Source organism: Crinia signifera, chromosome 6 (assembly GCF_055691185.1).
Source record: "Crinia signifera chromosome 6, ASM5569118v1, whole genome shotgun sequence".
NCBI classification, from domain to species: Eukaryota; Metazoa; Chordata; class Amphibia; order Anura; family Myobatrachidae; genus Crinia; species Crinia signifera.
In genome coordinates, this window is record NC_139222.1 from 108,554,525 (window position 1) to 108,571,162 (window position 16,638).

At 43.2% G+C, this 16,638-nt stretch overlaps 1 long non-coding RNA gene across 1 annotated transcript in view; it reads left to right on the top strand.

The window, feature by feature from the left end:
- The window catches only part of LOC146007976 (uncharacterized), a 58,482-nt gene extending 42,879 nt beyond the window's left edge, over nt 1-15,603 (top strand). The window contains exon 3 of the long non-coding RNA XR_014444436.1: nt 14,932-15,603. This is a non-coding gene — a long non-coding RNA (uncharacterized LOC146007976). The remainder of the gene's footprint in view (nt 1-14,931) is intronic.
- Nucleotides 15,604-16,638: the final 1,035 nt, after the last annotated feature.

A 16,638-nucleotide genomic window follows, 5' to 3' on the forward strand; every position in this document is an offset into this window, starting at 1 on the left:
GTAAGGGGCATTATGGTTATAAGGACATTAATAATGTGTGTCATGTGTAAGGGGCATTACTGCATGGTATTATCAGGGGTACAGAGAGAAAGGGGTAGGGGGTACAAATTACCCAGGCCAAAGTCTGATGGAAGGGCCCATTGGGGGCCCTGGGCCCCCTCCCCTTATGTGACAGCAGCAGCTGCAGCTCTTCTCCTCTGCCCAGCACAACACTGCTTTGTGCTGGGTTGCAGTGTGGCCATGGAGGTGCTTAAAATACAATATTTTCTCAGGATTTTTTTCTAAGGGTATAATGTGAGGAGTAATGTACATAAGGTAAAGTGGTACTACTGTGTGATGTAACGTGAATAAGGGACACCATCGCAAGATATAATGTGAATAAAGTTGCACTACTGTGTGGCATACTTTGCATTGGGGGTACTATTGGGTGGCCATGCCCCTTCCTAGCAAGAACACACCCCTGTTTGGGCTGAGCACCAAATGTGTGCACTGTTTCTATTTAAAATATTGAGGGTAGGAGCACCAAAATGATAACTGCTATGATGAGAGTTGATGGTGCTGAGAAAGGGGAGCAGGGTCAGAGGCGGAACTAGTGGCGGTGCTAGGGGGCACCAGCCAAAATCTTGCCTAGGGCGTCATTTAGGCTAGGGCCGGCTCTGAATTTAGTCATTGTTTTACACATGTTTATGACTTGAAAACAGTTTTTAATAAACTGAAACATTGATAAGCAGCGCTGCCTGCTTGTCCTTATTGGTTCTCATACCGTGTGCCGCACGTTTGCCTTGTGTATGTATATATATATATATATATATATATATATATATATATATATATATTAATTGTCCAAATAAGAGCACTAACCAGACTTCCAGCTCTTCTGCAGTAAAAGTTTAATACATCACCAGTTGTTTACATGTCATGTCGACGTTTCGAGCCACGCCGGGCTCTTTGTCAGGACCACACACACGAATGATTCACAGCATCAGAAGATCTTCTGATGCTGTGAATCATTCGTGTGTGTGGTCTAGACAAAGAGCCCGGCGTGGCTCAAAACGTTGACATGACATGTAAACAACTGGTGATGTATTAAACGTTTACTGCAGAAGAGCTGGAAGTCTGGTGAGTGCTCTTATTTGGACTATTAATATATTTGGCTGTACCCCCTGGACTCCGGCCTGAGAATTGCACCCCAGTGGATGACCAGGAGGATTATGTGTGCCAGATCCTACCATTGTATATATATAGATATATATTCGAAGAAAAACACACAAGGAAAGGGCACATCTATGAAACATTCCACACAACAGTGACAGAAGAGAAAGGTGGTGCAAGATGGAACTGTCATTGGGGCCTTCCAAGCACTTAAACGTCCGGGAGTGATACTTTTGTGGCTGAAGTGCTTGGTTTGTTTGGGAACACACAAATCATTTTTTTTGTAAGATAGAGGAGGTACCTAGATGGTTAATATCCCTAGCTCTACTTACTGGCAACACAAATGTAGCAGGTGCCTTAACAAACTGTAAGGACTTCCACACCTTAGAGTTGGCTATATAGGTCTTATGCACAAGTATCACAATAGTTTTCTTTTTATGCCTATGGTGGCTGACTTACAAAATCAACATTCATATCCTCATTTTGTCAGTTAGTACAAAATTATCTCCCACATCCTACTGACGGAGTTGGCGTTATCAGGGTTAGGCTGTTCAGTTTGAGGGTTAGGTTTAGATTGCGGAGTAGGAAGGTTAGGCACTAATAGGGAGTGTTAGGGTAAGGCTTTGGTGGAGAACTTTAGGGTTAGGCTGTGGGGCTGGAGGCTTTGGAGTCAGTCTTTACAAGAACTGGATTGGGATTCCCTCTATTTGGTCATCGGCATCCCCACCAACAGTTATCCACATGTTTTCAGTATGAACATAGTGGAGTATGGCACCTACAGCAAACACATGTACTAAAAAAATTATATTTTTCCACAAATGACAACTCACACTTTGGAGTCACAGTGCTTATATGTTTAAACACATTGGAGTACAGCACCTTCAGAAAACAGTTATACAAACATGTTTTTCCCCCCACAAATGGCAATTCACTGCAGTCACAAACAGGGCTTATATGTAGAAACTTAGGGATATGGGGACAGGGCGAAAATATGTGTTAGACCCAGAGGGAGATCCACCAGCCTGCTCCCTAACTCTGTTGCCTCTGAACCGTAATTCGTGGGTCAGTGCGAGAACTAGGCTTCGCCTATAACAGCCGCGTTGGAAGAAGCTGGTTAGGGCAGCTCCAACCCGATGCCGCCAGGTCTTGAGGAGGGACAATGGAACCACAGAGACAGCCAGAAGGCAAGAGAAGGACTAACTACCCCCACAATATGCAGGCCAGGAGACCCCTCAAATGGGACACAGTATGCAATAATGCACAGTGGTAATAACAACAACAGTGCACAGAAGATGGTAACAAGGTAACGATGGAATATAGATAAATGATAACTGCAACAATGCACAAATTATGGTATATAAGAGAATGAGTATGGCAACAATGTACAAATGATGATATACACACAAACAATCTGACCCCAGTCCCTTGAACCAAGGGACAAAAAGCCCACAATGCAAATGCCCAATGATGGGAACGGGTAATGAAAGGAGCAATGAAGCAGGGGGAAAGATATCAAGACAGGGTCCCAAACTTAGCTCAGGCTGCGGCTGGAACTCTGAAGTGGGTGCACAGGAAACAGGAACACCACTGGATGAAGCTAAGGCAGGGTCCAAGAAGTTAGAACCAGCGTCTGTTCCAAGCAGATGCTGGCTATTTATTCAAAATTACCGCCCCCTACGGCTGCTGATGTCAGCAGCACTGTGGGACGCTTGCCGGGTGGAAGTTAGGGGACGTTGCAGAGCAACACCTTGATGCCCAGCCGGAGGAAGTGAAGGAGCAGAAGCTGCAGGAGACACACCAGACCGGCGGCGGCTAACAGTATGTATGCATACCATCCCATCTGCCGGTCATTCTTATTTATCATGGTTGGAGGAAGGCCTTAATTTATATTTGACTGCATAGTGGCACCCACACAAGCAGTCTACTTCATGCTGATCTATGTATTGGCAACACAAACCAAATGAGGTCACATTACGAATATTTTATAGGGTCACTTTAAATTACCATTCTGCCACTGTGAGTAAAAAATGCATTTCACCCATTAAGTAAGTCTATTGGTTAGAGGTCATCACTGCCAGTGAAGTGCTGTGAGGGAGATAAAGATGGGGAAAGTAAAAGAAAAAGAAATGCGTAGGAGAATTAAAAGGTTAAAGATGGAAAGGAATGAAAAAAACCTGTAGGAGGATTAGAAAGGGATAAAGATTGGAGGATAAATAGGAAAAATGACTTTGTAGGAGTATTACAAAGAAGAAGAGTATAACAGATAAATCAAATAAGAATAAACATTTTTATTGCACAGGTTAAATGAGGAATATTCTAATATTCGTAGCTTGGACCGTCTTAATTATTGAAGAGGAATACAGTATATAACAAGAAAAAGTCACTAGATGCAAATAAATAAATAAGTCATTTTAATTCTAATACTTCAAGGTCTATGGGAAACGAATTGTTAAAGATATTCTCAGATGCACCATCTCAGCAGCAAAGTGTCCATAGAAATGAGTTTAGATGTTGTACCTGTGTGCATAAGATAGATAGGGGGAATCTACTTATTTATTTTGCACCTTCTAGAAAATAATAGAATCTGATTGGTTGCCCATACTGTAGCAACATCCTATCTGAAATACAACTCCCATCTTAGTAAATTTATCCCATAAGCTGTACAACTGCACTGCAGTTAGTGCCTGATTCAGACCTAATCCTCACACTAGCATGCAAGTGGATGTGTACGCTTACACATTCGCTTGCATGCGACCGCAAAGAGAAAAAAAAACATTCTATGTTCGCTCACCATCAAATTATTTTTCCAGCCTCTGCTCTGAAAAGTAAGTCTATACTTACTTATCAGATGGCCGCTTTCCACCACATTGGGGACGGGCATCGTGTGATGTCAGCCGCCCATCCCAACAATGCATGGGGATGCCTGCGTTCGCATGAACATATTTGCGCATGCGCAAACCACAACCATGGGCCAGGGGAACAAATTTGCACCCATATTTAGAAATTAGCTGCAAACTGAAAGTGTGTGAGTGATGGTATGCCAGGAAAAAAGATAAACAACAGCCTGGACAGTGTACTTTACACCAGCAGTATTATTGTGAGTGGACCATGCTTCAGTGATACAGTATGAGGGAATCCAAGACCCTACTAGGATTTTCCTGCCAGGTTCAGATTCCAAAATGAGGCAAAATGTCACCATCTCTGTTTTGATTCTCCAATATTAGATTCAATTTAAGTCTCTGCAGGGGTCAATAAGGTGCCATTTCCACTTAATTATTGCTGAGCTGAAATACTGTATCTCTCCAGTGTCCATCCCTCCAGTGTTGCTGAGCTGATCTGTACAGTGGCCATCCACTCCAGGGCTAAGCTGACCTACCTCTGCAGTCCATTTAGTGTCCTTAGTGTTTTTAATATTTGCCAATCTAGATTACAGTATATACAGTTAGCAAGTCATTGTTTATTAGTTTTGTATAATGCAGGAAATAAGTTAAAAATCTATTGTCTAAGTGTGTCATACTGGGGCTGCAGCATTAGGGTTACTAAGTGTCAAACTGGTGTTGTATTTTTTGGGCACTGGTCGGAGTGCTGCTGCAGCCAAGTGATAATATGCAGTCTTTTTTGTACAACTGGTGCGTGGTTTATGTGCTGTGTCATATTGCATTCATATAAATATAAGCACTATGAGTGCCTAGTTAGAGTTTGGGGAACATGTTGTACCCTTCTGTGTTCACATAAATATAAGCACTAAGTCAACATCGATCATGATCAGGAGAGAGAAGAGCAGGAGCAGCAACCAAATACTGGTTCTCTTGTTGCTGCCAGTCATGATAGCACTACAGCAGCTAATAAAGTTTAGGAAAGGGCACCTGAAATCGAAATCTTTTGCACTTTAAAAAAAAGTAGAGGTGTTACAAGCATATCAGTTCCCAAAAAATGAACACTAAGGATGTATTCAATCTCGGACGCTATTTCTGCCAGGGGAAATAACAGCTCCCACCTATTCAATGCTGCCATTTCTGACAGCATTGAAGGCAGTTCTGACAAAACAGATCCTACTTTAAAACAATTCAGATCTGTTTTTTCGGAAACAGCTGTGGATTGTTGAATTCACAGCCATTTTACCACAATCCGCAGCCATTTTCACCGACATGCCCACTTTCCGAAACCCACCACTTGGAACATTGATTTCCAACAGTCGAGTTTCAATTGTTCTGGGAGAAAAGGGCCCAGGATTCCGACTGTCAGAACATCCTGACAGGAATCCAGGAATGACTACCACCCTAAGGCTAAAGAACAAACTGTGAGAGACTATGGGTGTTTGCATTAGCTATGTGTGAGTCTAACATTTTTAACACTGTACTTGTAGAGATGCCACCTTCACCTACTTCCATTATTTCTACACCATCTGCAAATGGGGGCATGTGCAGTACAAGTAAAGATGGGAATGACATAATATAAACTGATGACGCTACTGTGGAAGTGGAACAGAATTCACCAATCAGTGAATTAAATTGGCCATTGGGGAACCAGCGTTTTGCCCTGCCAATGTATGGGCATCTTTAGTCTGTGCTTCGTGGAGAGAGTTTTGTTCCTCCTAATGATATCTTTTCTAGATATACACAATGGATAGGCTTTTGTAGAGCTGGGTCGGTGGGTGGGTGCATTATTTATAAAGTAGGCAAGCACATTAATTAAATAACAGTACTATAGATAATATAGTATATATAGTATAGATACATTTAGTCATATAAATCTAAATATAAGCAAATAGTAGTGTAAGAAGTACTTAATTAATGTTAATAGCCAGCGTGCATTCCACTGCTGTGGAACGCTTAAGCTTCTGCCGGAAGTGGGACCCCGTGTAAAAGATTTTCATATAAACGGGGAAAACAAAAACGGGAGGATACACAATTAAATTCAATACATATATACCACAGTGATGTAAACAAGGTTATATACCACAGTGATGTGACTATGGGTTGGAGAAAGTGATATAAATAATGGGATAAATTTGCTGTGAGTGACTCAGCTACTATGGGGTGGCCTGGTGGATTGTCCTGGTTCTTATGGATTTTGGGCAAAACGTACATGACTGGTATTGAAGGATGTGGAATCAGTAGATATTTCTTGGTAGTTTCTGTCAGGAATTCTTTCCACATATATTTATCTATCATCATGATCAATTTCACTTTTATTTCTTCTGATGGATTTTTTCTCAGTGGGGGCAAGAAACACAGTATCAACCAGTTCATAACATGTCACAGCAAGAATATCATTTATTTGTTACAATGTACATGTAATATACAATATATAGGCCGAACTAGTAGAAAACTAAAGGATAGAATGTCAGAACACATCCGCAATATCAATAAAGGTTTAGACACCCATAGTGTCTCATCACACTTTAAAGCTGTTCATGGGTGTGATCCTAAATATCTCACTCTCTTCTGTGGCATTGAAATGGTTAAAAATAATTGGAGGAAGAGCAACCATGAAAAAATGCTTGCAAAGAACGAGATGAGGACCAGCTTCGACTTTGGCACCTTACATCCAGGAGGATTGAACCTTGAGTTTGAAATAAAATGGTTCTTATAAAATCTCCCTATAAAATATACTTTCCGTTAGCATATAAATTAGAAAATTCCTTGTGAACAAATTCCTGTTTAAATTATTGCTCATATGAAATTATTATACCTCTACTGCAAACCTGTATAACAATTATGTATACACATTCATTAAACCTTTTTCTCATATTCAATACCCCCGGACATTTGGAACGCAAAGGTATGCTTTCCACTACTATTTAAAACTATCCATGAACACTTCCGCCCCGCGGACTCCTTCGCTACAAGGAAGGTTCCCACATAGGTAATTATATCATGCTACACCACGGAATCCGGAGGCGGGGGTTTCCGTTTTGTGAGACAGACCCTCAACTTCGGGTTTCACGTAACTCAAAGTACAACTACTGGCTGTTGGCACAGTCCCTTTGTAATTCGGAGTACCTTGGCTACATCACTGTGGTATATATGTATTGAATTTAATTGTGTATGCTCCCGTTTTTGTTTTCTATGAAAATCTTTTACATGGGTTCCCACTTCCGGCGGAAGCCTATGCGTTCCACCTGGGTGGAACGCATGCCGGCTATTAACATTAATTAAGCACTTCTTACACTACTATTTGCTTATATTTAGATTTATATGACTAAATGTATCAGCGTCTATATTATCTATAGTACTGTGTGTATATTATTTACATATAAAGTGTTATAATACACCCTACATTATTATGTCACTGCCACAAAAGGGTGGTCCTAGTACACCTTAGGTATAAATAGAGTCTCAGGCAGAAGCATTTTACACATTGACAAAGACAGACACTGTTGAAACGCGTTGGTGTTTTTTATGTGCAGAAGGTGGCTGTATTCATTGTACTTGAAGGTATACATGCCCCTTATTTTAAGAATATGTTTTCATACTTTTCTTAAATAAATACCATTTTTTAACCATCTGCCTGGACGTCATTCCGCTTAAAGAAACCCCTATGAGAGGATTCAATGCGAGGCTAATGCAAGCATACAAGTGAGCATACAGTATAAAGATACCTTGATATGTTTAAAATTACTAATAGGAATGTAAGCCCAGTGTAAGCATCTGTTGTTGTTACCACACCAAGAGTGAACCCATAAGAAGTAGTACCACCACCACCGCATAAAGAAGATCCTATACCTCCATTGGGATATACATCTTGATAGACTTTATTTTGAAATACTACACCATGAATTGTTTGTTTATTGTTTTCCATGTATGAATTATCCACGATAAAACTGTACTTGATATAGACCCTACAATTGGTTCCACACAACAGAAGACACGTAAATATTCATAAAAATTGTTTTATTATGTTATTTCATTTCTGAGCGCTATTAGAATTGCACAACATATTTTTTCCTTGTAAGGATCTTAATAAGGACACATATTTGAGACATTAAAAATATCAGAGCCTTTACTTTTAAAGACATTTAAAAATGTTAAACAGGAGTCCGGAAGGCAGAAAACATATTATAGTAGCTGTTCTAACTATTATATGTTGAAGCAACACTTCAGCCCAGGGAGCCCACAGGCAATCAGTGATCAAAAGTAATTGCTTTAAGTTCTGGTTTTTGACATTTTCTATCAATATCAATGGAGCATTGTACACCTTCTATATACCATTATCTGTTGGGGTTAATTATTTTTATTCCCCTAAAGGAATGAGATTATTGAACCTTTAAATTAATTTTATTTTTTATTTAATGAGCCAGCTATTTAGAAGGGAACAGTGCAAAGCGAACATAATGTTCTTTCTTATGTGTCGCAGTTTCTAGAACTTAATCTTTATCAGGAGAGTACAGTGTTTGTGGGGCATATGAACTATTATGGGTCCTGAAATCAGATTAGATTGTATGATGCAATAAATTACAGTATTGCACATGATATATATATATAGATTCCTAACAGCAAGCTACTATTGTCTACCACACTTCTCCCCCCTTAGACAGAAACAACTATGTAATAAAGATTAAATGAAATGACTAGAAACAAACATCTTAACTATTTCAATACTTTAGACTAGTGATGGATAACCTTGACACTCCAGCTGTTGTTGAACTACACATCCCAACTATTTGGCCATGCTAAAATGGATGCAGGGCATGCTGAGATGTGTAGTTCAACAACAGCACGAGTGTCAATGTTAGCCATTACTGTTTAGACTATAATACCCCTTTTACACCAGAGCCTCCACCCGGGTTATTGCCACGCCACTACAGGTCGGGGGTTGGTGTAAATGTGGCCCAAAAAATATTCCGGGTCCCGTTATATGGGGATCCAATCCTGCAAATGATTAGGGTCGGACAAGGGGCATACCCGGAGTCAGGTGCCGTGCAAATGGGTAACCAAGGTCATCTGACCCGGAGACCTGTTTCCACCAGTGGTGGAGCCCCTACATTCAGACTGCAGCATCCTGCGGTCAGTACAGAGGTTGGGCAGGGGCTGCGTACAGCCTATGTTGCTGTCTGCAGACAGTACTATGCAGACAGCAGAGACAGCAGAGACCCGGGGAGGAGAATCGATGTGCGGCATGCCTGTCTGTGTGCGGCATCCATTCACCTCACGGACGGAGCCTGGGGGCACACAGAGGCTGGGGGCAACTCAGCAGCTTTCCCGTGTGCTGGACTTGCCCCAAGCATGTTGGTTGGCATCGCGGGGGTCCCAGCTGGCGGATTTTCCCGTGCTTGGAGTTGATCGCCCGGGGGACATTGGTGTAAAAGGGGACAACTGCCGGGTCGCATCCGGGTTGGAGCTGTGTCCAAAAACCCTGATTGCGGCAGTTTTGGTGTAAAAGTGGTATGAGTGGAATCTTTCCAGTGGTGCCACTAAGGGAGTGCGGGTGACACAACAGTGACAACGGCTCAGCAAATGGAGCTGAATGCTGCACTGTAATAGCAAGTGCAGAACCCAGCTGGTGTCCCTGTGTAAGAGCCAGCACTGGAGCCAAGGCACTCTTACACCTCCCAGACCCCTGCAGTGATAAAAAATAGGGTTTTAGGCCTCAAGGCCATGCCCCACAATCCATGTGGTCTTGCCCCCAATCCATGAGGGCACACCCCTTTTACCCACTGTGCAGCTACAGGTAGTACCACACCGGATGTCCAGAAAGGCAGGGACACAGCTGAATCTTTCAAGAGTTCTCCTTGCCTTTTATGATAACTGTTATGAAACCTTTGGGCACAGGACTCTACGTTGTACTTCCTTTGAAGTCTCTAACAAATATCTCTTTTTAAGAAGTCAGAATAAGATCTCAGTTTCTTGCTTAGGAACCTTACTTCTGGTGTTTGACTTGTAGTGACTTGTACAGCATTTCAATAGACAAATACAAAATTATTGATTATGTGTTGCACAGTAACATGAGCACAGCTCATGGCCTTGATATCCACTGTGAATGTCTGAACAAGTCTGTCAGACTATCCACTGATGGATGGGTGTTATGATGCTGAAGTTAAGTGCTTTATGTCATTTATTTTCCATAATCTCTAGAATTATTCAAAAATACAGTAAACTGATGTCTGTTACACTCAAATGGACATGTTTAGTCCAGCGCCGGATAGCAGTAGCCCACACCGCCCAAAGAGCAGTAAAGTCCCGGGGAAGTGGCAGCAGACAAGCCTCACAGAGGGGAGCAGGGGACTGCGGTGCTGGGAAGCTGTACAGCTCAGCACAGATGAGCAGGGGAGCCCAGCACCAGTGAAAGGAGCTGGTGAGTACATTTAGAGACCTGCCGCCATGCCAGGGGGAAACAAGTCGAACACTTTCAAACCCTTGCTCCCCCTCATCCCCTCCCATCTTTCCCCATCCCCTCCCCTCTTTCCCTCTCTCCCATCCTCTCCTATCCCCCCTCTCCTCTTCCCCCTCCCCTCTCCCTCGTCTCCTTTCCCTTGTCTCTTCTCCCTCATCTCCCTTATCTCCTTCCCGTCCTCTCTTTCCCCCTTCCCTTCTCCCCTTCCCCTCACCCCCTCCCCTCTCATCTCTCCTTTCTCCCCTCCCTCCACTGTAATCCCCCTCCTCCCCTCTACTCTCCCATCTTTCCCCCTCTCTTCTCACTTCATTCTTCCCACCCTCCCTTCCCTCCTCCCTTACTCTCTGACCCCCCACACCCCCCTCTCTTAATCTCTCTTTTCCCACCACCCCGTCTTTTTTCTCTTTTTTGCTTGCTCACCAATCCCTTTTCTCTCTTCTCCTTTTCCCCCTCCATGTTCTCTCTCCCCCACTCCCTGCTCTCTTCCCCCTGCCCCCTATTTCAACCCTCTCTCACCCCTCCCCCTCTTTCTGACATCTCTATCTCTCTCTTTGCCCCTTCTACTCTATCTCTCTTCTACCCACCTCTCTGACAGTCTCACCATTCCTTTCTCCCCCCTATCTCTACACTTGGCTCTGTTTCTCTTTCCCTGACACCCTCTCCCTCTCCCCGTCTCTCCTTCGTTCTTTCCCTGACACTATCATACTTTGATCCCCTCTTCCTCTCTCTCTCGTGCTCGCACTCCTCCCTTTCCCTCTCCTCTCATTCCCTCTTTTCCATGAAGCCCTCTCTCTCTCACTCCTCTCTCTTTCAGGACACCCTTTATATATTGCTCTTCCCACTTTTTCTTCTGACCCCTGCCCAAGGGGCATTGTAAGGACAATGGAGGAGGGTCCGGTTCAGGATTTTGCTATGGGGCCCACAAAGCTGCAGTTACGCCCCTGCAGATCTGGATTGGATAACTTTAGCAGCGACACAGTGAAGATGTCACCACTGTTTGTAATATGTGTGTTATAGCTACAAATTGTTTAGGATAAACTATTTTTGGAAAACATTGGGGGTTATTCAGACCCGGATCCCGACAGTTAAAATCTGGGCCGGTTTCCGTTCCTTTCAAGAGGAACTCGACAGTCATTATTCATTATTCATTATTCAAACGACTGCCGAGTGTCAGAAAGTCCGCAAATCAGCGAAAATGGCAGCAGATTGTCTAAAAATGGCAGCGGATCCGACAATCCATGGCCGTTTCCGAAAAAACAGATCCTACTTGTTTTAATGTCGGATCTGTTTTGTCAGAACCTGCCTTCAATGCTGTCGATAATGGTCGCATTGAATAGGCTGCGGCTGCTATTTCCTCCAGCAGAAATAGCGGCCAGATCTGAATACCCCCCTTAGTGTTCAAAACCATAATATTTTTCTCAGATGATGTAGACTTCATCTTGTGAACTACAACAGGAGGCGAATTTAGAGGTCAGGTCACCATTAGGCACAATTTTATTATTTTCATTGTTCGGTTATAAGCATTCATTTGTTGATTGGTAGTTTAATATAACATAATACTCAAGCAAGCTATGAGCTGTGACATTTTTTTTTTTTTTTTTTTTATCATTTTTCATACTGTATTTACTAATTAGGACAGCTGGCAGATGCATACACAATCAAGATCGCATATGGTACAGTGGAAATATTTTATAGTTATTGATACATTTTTGATACAGTAAGTAAAGTGCTGCCTCACAGGAAGTGGCCACCAGGAGCATGCCTGATGTGCCTAATGGGAAATTCACCACTAAATGTCAGGGCCTTTGGAATATTTATATTTATTTATTTATCAACAGTTTCTTATATAAAGCACACATATTCCGCAGCGCTTTACAGAGAATATTTGATCATTCACATCAGTCCCTGCCCCAGTGGAGCTTACAATCTATACTCCCTAATACATGTACACGGGCACACAGACATTCTAGGGTTAATTTTGTTGGGAGTCAATTAACCTACCAGTATAATTTTGGATTGTGGGAGGAAACCAGAGTACCTGTAGGAAACCCACTCAAGCATGGGGAAAAAAATACAACATCCACACAGTTAGAGCCATGGTGGGAATCAAACCCATGACCTCAGTGCTGTGAGGCAGTAATTTTAACCATTACACAGTCCTTTTGCCCTTTCTATAAACTCTTATCTATGAAGGAGCCTTTTTGAAGCTATTAACATCTTCTATAATCCTCAATTATTGGTTGGTAGCTTGAGTTTTCCCGCCATTCTCGGATCCCAGAGTGAGGTCAAAAGTTATCATCTCGCTGTTGGTTTCTCGCAGGTTTTGGATCCTATATAAATCCCTGCCGATTGTCTCCACTTTCACTCCAGCGTAGGAGAACGTGCAGGACAGACCTCTGTCTGTGGGTGGTGGCGTCAGGTGGGTCCTTGCTGTGTCTGCTGTCTTACTCCAGGGTGCTCTGTTCTATCAGTTTAGGGGTGCCCTGTCTGCCCCATAATTGGGTGCTGCCTGTCTGCCCTATAATGAGGTGCTGCCCATCTGCCCTAAAATTGGGTGCTGCCTGTGTGCCCTAGAATTGGGTGCTGCCTGTGTGCCCTAAAATTGGGTGCTGCCTGTCTGCCCTAGAATTGGGTGCTGTCTGTCTGTCCTCTAATTCGGTACTGCCTGTCTGCCAAATTATTGGGAGCTCCCTGTCTGCCAAATATTTTTTGTGCTGCCACTATCTGCCCTATAATTGGGTGTTGCCACTATCTGCCCTATAATTGAGTGCTACCACTATCTGACACTAAAGTTTTGTGCTGCCACTGTCTGCCCTCCAATTGGGGGCAGACAGTGTCATTATAGTAAGTGATGGTTTTGGACTTCCAGAAATTAAGACTGCGCTAGTATGATGATCACTTAAAACACTGATAAATAAAGGACACACCAAACACTTAAAGAAAGGAAAGAAATACAAATGTTGAATTGTAAACCTTGGCCTGTACATGGCATCCATTTAAAAGTTACAATTGCAACAGGGTAAAGGCCCCCATACACTATCCGATTTTGGGACGATTTCATCCGATTTCGGCACTTTGTGCCGATAATCGGGTGAAATCGGCCCAAAATCGCAGGTGTGTGATATCTGATCCGATCCGATGCGCGGTCCCGTGCGCATCGGACCGGATCAGGGAGGTCGGACGGTCAGTACATACGATCACGTCCGACCTCCCTGTAAGCATATGCCTGCCCACCTGACAGGCATATGCATGCAGACACCGGGGGAGCAGTGGGGCGGGCAGCGGGTCCCTGAGCGCTGGGGAGTGCTGACCTGGCCGGGCGGTGATGTTCATATATATCAGCAGCGCTGCGGGAGTCGGGAGGGGACGTGGTGCCGGGTGCAGCGAGTGCTGCTGGCTGACCTGGCCGGCATGTGATAACAAATAGCAGCAGCGGGGATGGGACGCGCAGTGGCAGCTATTCGATTTTTAAAATACCTGTCAAATGACCGGCCGTTCTCTGATTGGCTTTAAGTATTTAAAAAAAGGGTAGCACTCCAGGACTGATACGGCAGACATAGCAGCAACCCATAAATTGTACTGTGCACTTGGCTCACGCCTGGACTGATACAGCACCCCTGTTATGATATGGCACACTTAACAGCCCTTGCAGTTAATAAAACCCCAAAACACCTTTTTTATTTTAATAAAAAAATGGGGGGCAACTCCCCTGGACAGATAAGGGACACTGAACAGAACAGTTGGACTGATATGGGACATTGGGCAGCACAACTGTACTGATACATTGCAGCCATGTAGTAAAAATAAAAAACTATTTTTTTCCAGAGAATCCCATAGTTGTCCCTCCCAGTAGCCCCATATAACAGCTCCCCTTAGTAGTAGCCTTAGCAATGCCCCCTTAGTAGTTGTACATTCAGTAGTTCCCCCTTAGTATAGTTTCCCCCACAGTAGTTCCCCCTTAGTAGTTGTACACAGTTCCTTCACCAGTAGTTCCCCATTAGTAGTTGTACCCTGGCCTTTACTAGTACCCACTTAGAAGATGTTCCCTTTAGTTTCCCTGTCAGTACAGTTTTCCCCCTTAAGTAGCCACCATTAATTTTGGCAGCCTGTTAGTTACCCAATTAGTTTCCCCCATTCATTTGATTTTCTCCCTGCATGCAGACAGCACGGACACATCCACGCTGTCTGCATTTCACATGTGTCTGTGTCTTTTATTGAATCGGCCTCGATTTCGACTCAGATATTTGGTGGGATGGAAGCGAAACGCTCGGATACGCCTCGGATCAGGTACGTTCAGTGGGATGTCTGGCATTCTGAGAGAGTAGGCAAAAAATCTATATTTTCTAGATTGATTCAATATTGAATATTTGTTGCAACACTGTTTCAGCATTGTCTTGTTCCTGCACTTACATTGACATTCTCCTTTCTATCCTTTGCGTGCAGGCCTCATCCTGACACTCAAGTGCTTCCATCCTCTTCCCCAGCACAAGTTACTCTGAGACTGCAGAGCGTGCACACAGAGATATGCAATCAGGATGATAATGTGTGCAACACAGAGGTACATTATTGTAATCATGGAGAAATTGATTTATAAATTGACAGTTTTTTTATACTGTATTTATTTTTGCCAAATAGCTTGGCATTTTTCATTTGTTTTTGTTCCAAGAGATTACAAGTATAGATAAGTGAAACTGCTCAGAGAAACATTCAACACTGCACTTGGCAACATAATTTTGAAATACCCATCAAAGATTTGAGAAATACAAAGATGTTTATAAAAGTGTGTACACAAGAGGATATTTTAAACAATATATACGATAATGACCAATCATACCAACATTTTTCGTGTTTATCGTCTAGTGTGTACGCACTATGGCCCTTATTCTGGTTCACTCGCAAAGGCAAATTCCTTCTCAAATGGACAAAACCATGTGCACTGCAGGTGGGGCAGATATAACATGTGCAGAGAGAATTAGATTTGGATGGGGTTTTACTTCAAAGTGAGATCTATATTGCAATATATAGTGTAAAAATAAAGCAGTCAGTATTTTCCCTGCATAGAAACAAAATATTCTAGTGCATACACACGTACAGATTTTCTGTCTGATCTATCTGGTGGGAAAAAAAACCTGGAAATGTATGGGAGCAACTGACAGTCAAAAAATTGTTCCCAAACACTTGATAATAGACAGTGATCAGTCAGACAAATTGTTTAAATCATTCTGATATAACAAATTTATCAAAGCATATATTTCTTTCTGTTTTCCTGCATTTGGGTGGAAATTTTTGATTGTCATATGCTCCCATACATTTCCAGGTTTTTGTTCCCACCATATAGATCAGACAAAAAAATCTGTACGTGTGTACACACCTTTAGAGTAAGTTATAAATATCTTATTTGTAGTTTTCTAATAATTTTTATACTCAAAACTCTGGAGTATACATGTATGACAGGTGAGGCTCTGCCTCCTTTGCGTACTCTGACTGTAAGTTACTGCTGCCAACAGTCCCAATTGTTTTTACAACCTATAGTATAGAATACTCTCAACAAAATATTTCTCATGAAAAACGAACTTTTACAGAAACTTCGTCCAGTGGCGTAACTATAATAAATGCGCCCCCCGACGAACATTTCAGCAGCGCCCCCCCCCCCCATTTAAGCCCATGCCCCCCCCCCCCTTTGTGGCTTACCCCTCCACTCAGCAGCAGGGACCCGCAGATCTTCTCTGCGTGCGGTCCCGGCTCCCCTCCTGCTTCTGCTGCTATGAAAATGTCTGCCCCCCATACAGCAGACAGTTTCACAGAACTGTCTACTGTATGGGGGCGGATATTTTTCAATGTTCTGTTTCCAAAGCAGCAGTAGCCAGGAGGGGAGCCGGGACTGCACCGCAGAGAAGATCTGCGGGTCCCTGCTGCTAAGCGGAGGGGTAAGGCACGGGGGGCATGGGCGTCCGGGGGGAGGGAGTCGGGACCGCAGAGCAGACAAGTAAATCCGTGGGTTCCGGCCACAGTACAGACGCAGCGACAGTGTTGGCGTTACAATATCCCTGCAGACCCTGGCGCCCGCACTTACACAGCGCCTCCCCACTACCGCCTGGTTCTATTAGTGGAAGTCTTAGACTAGCAAAGATGGAAAAACTCTTTAATCCT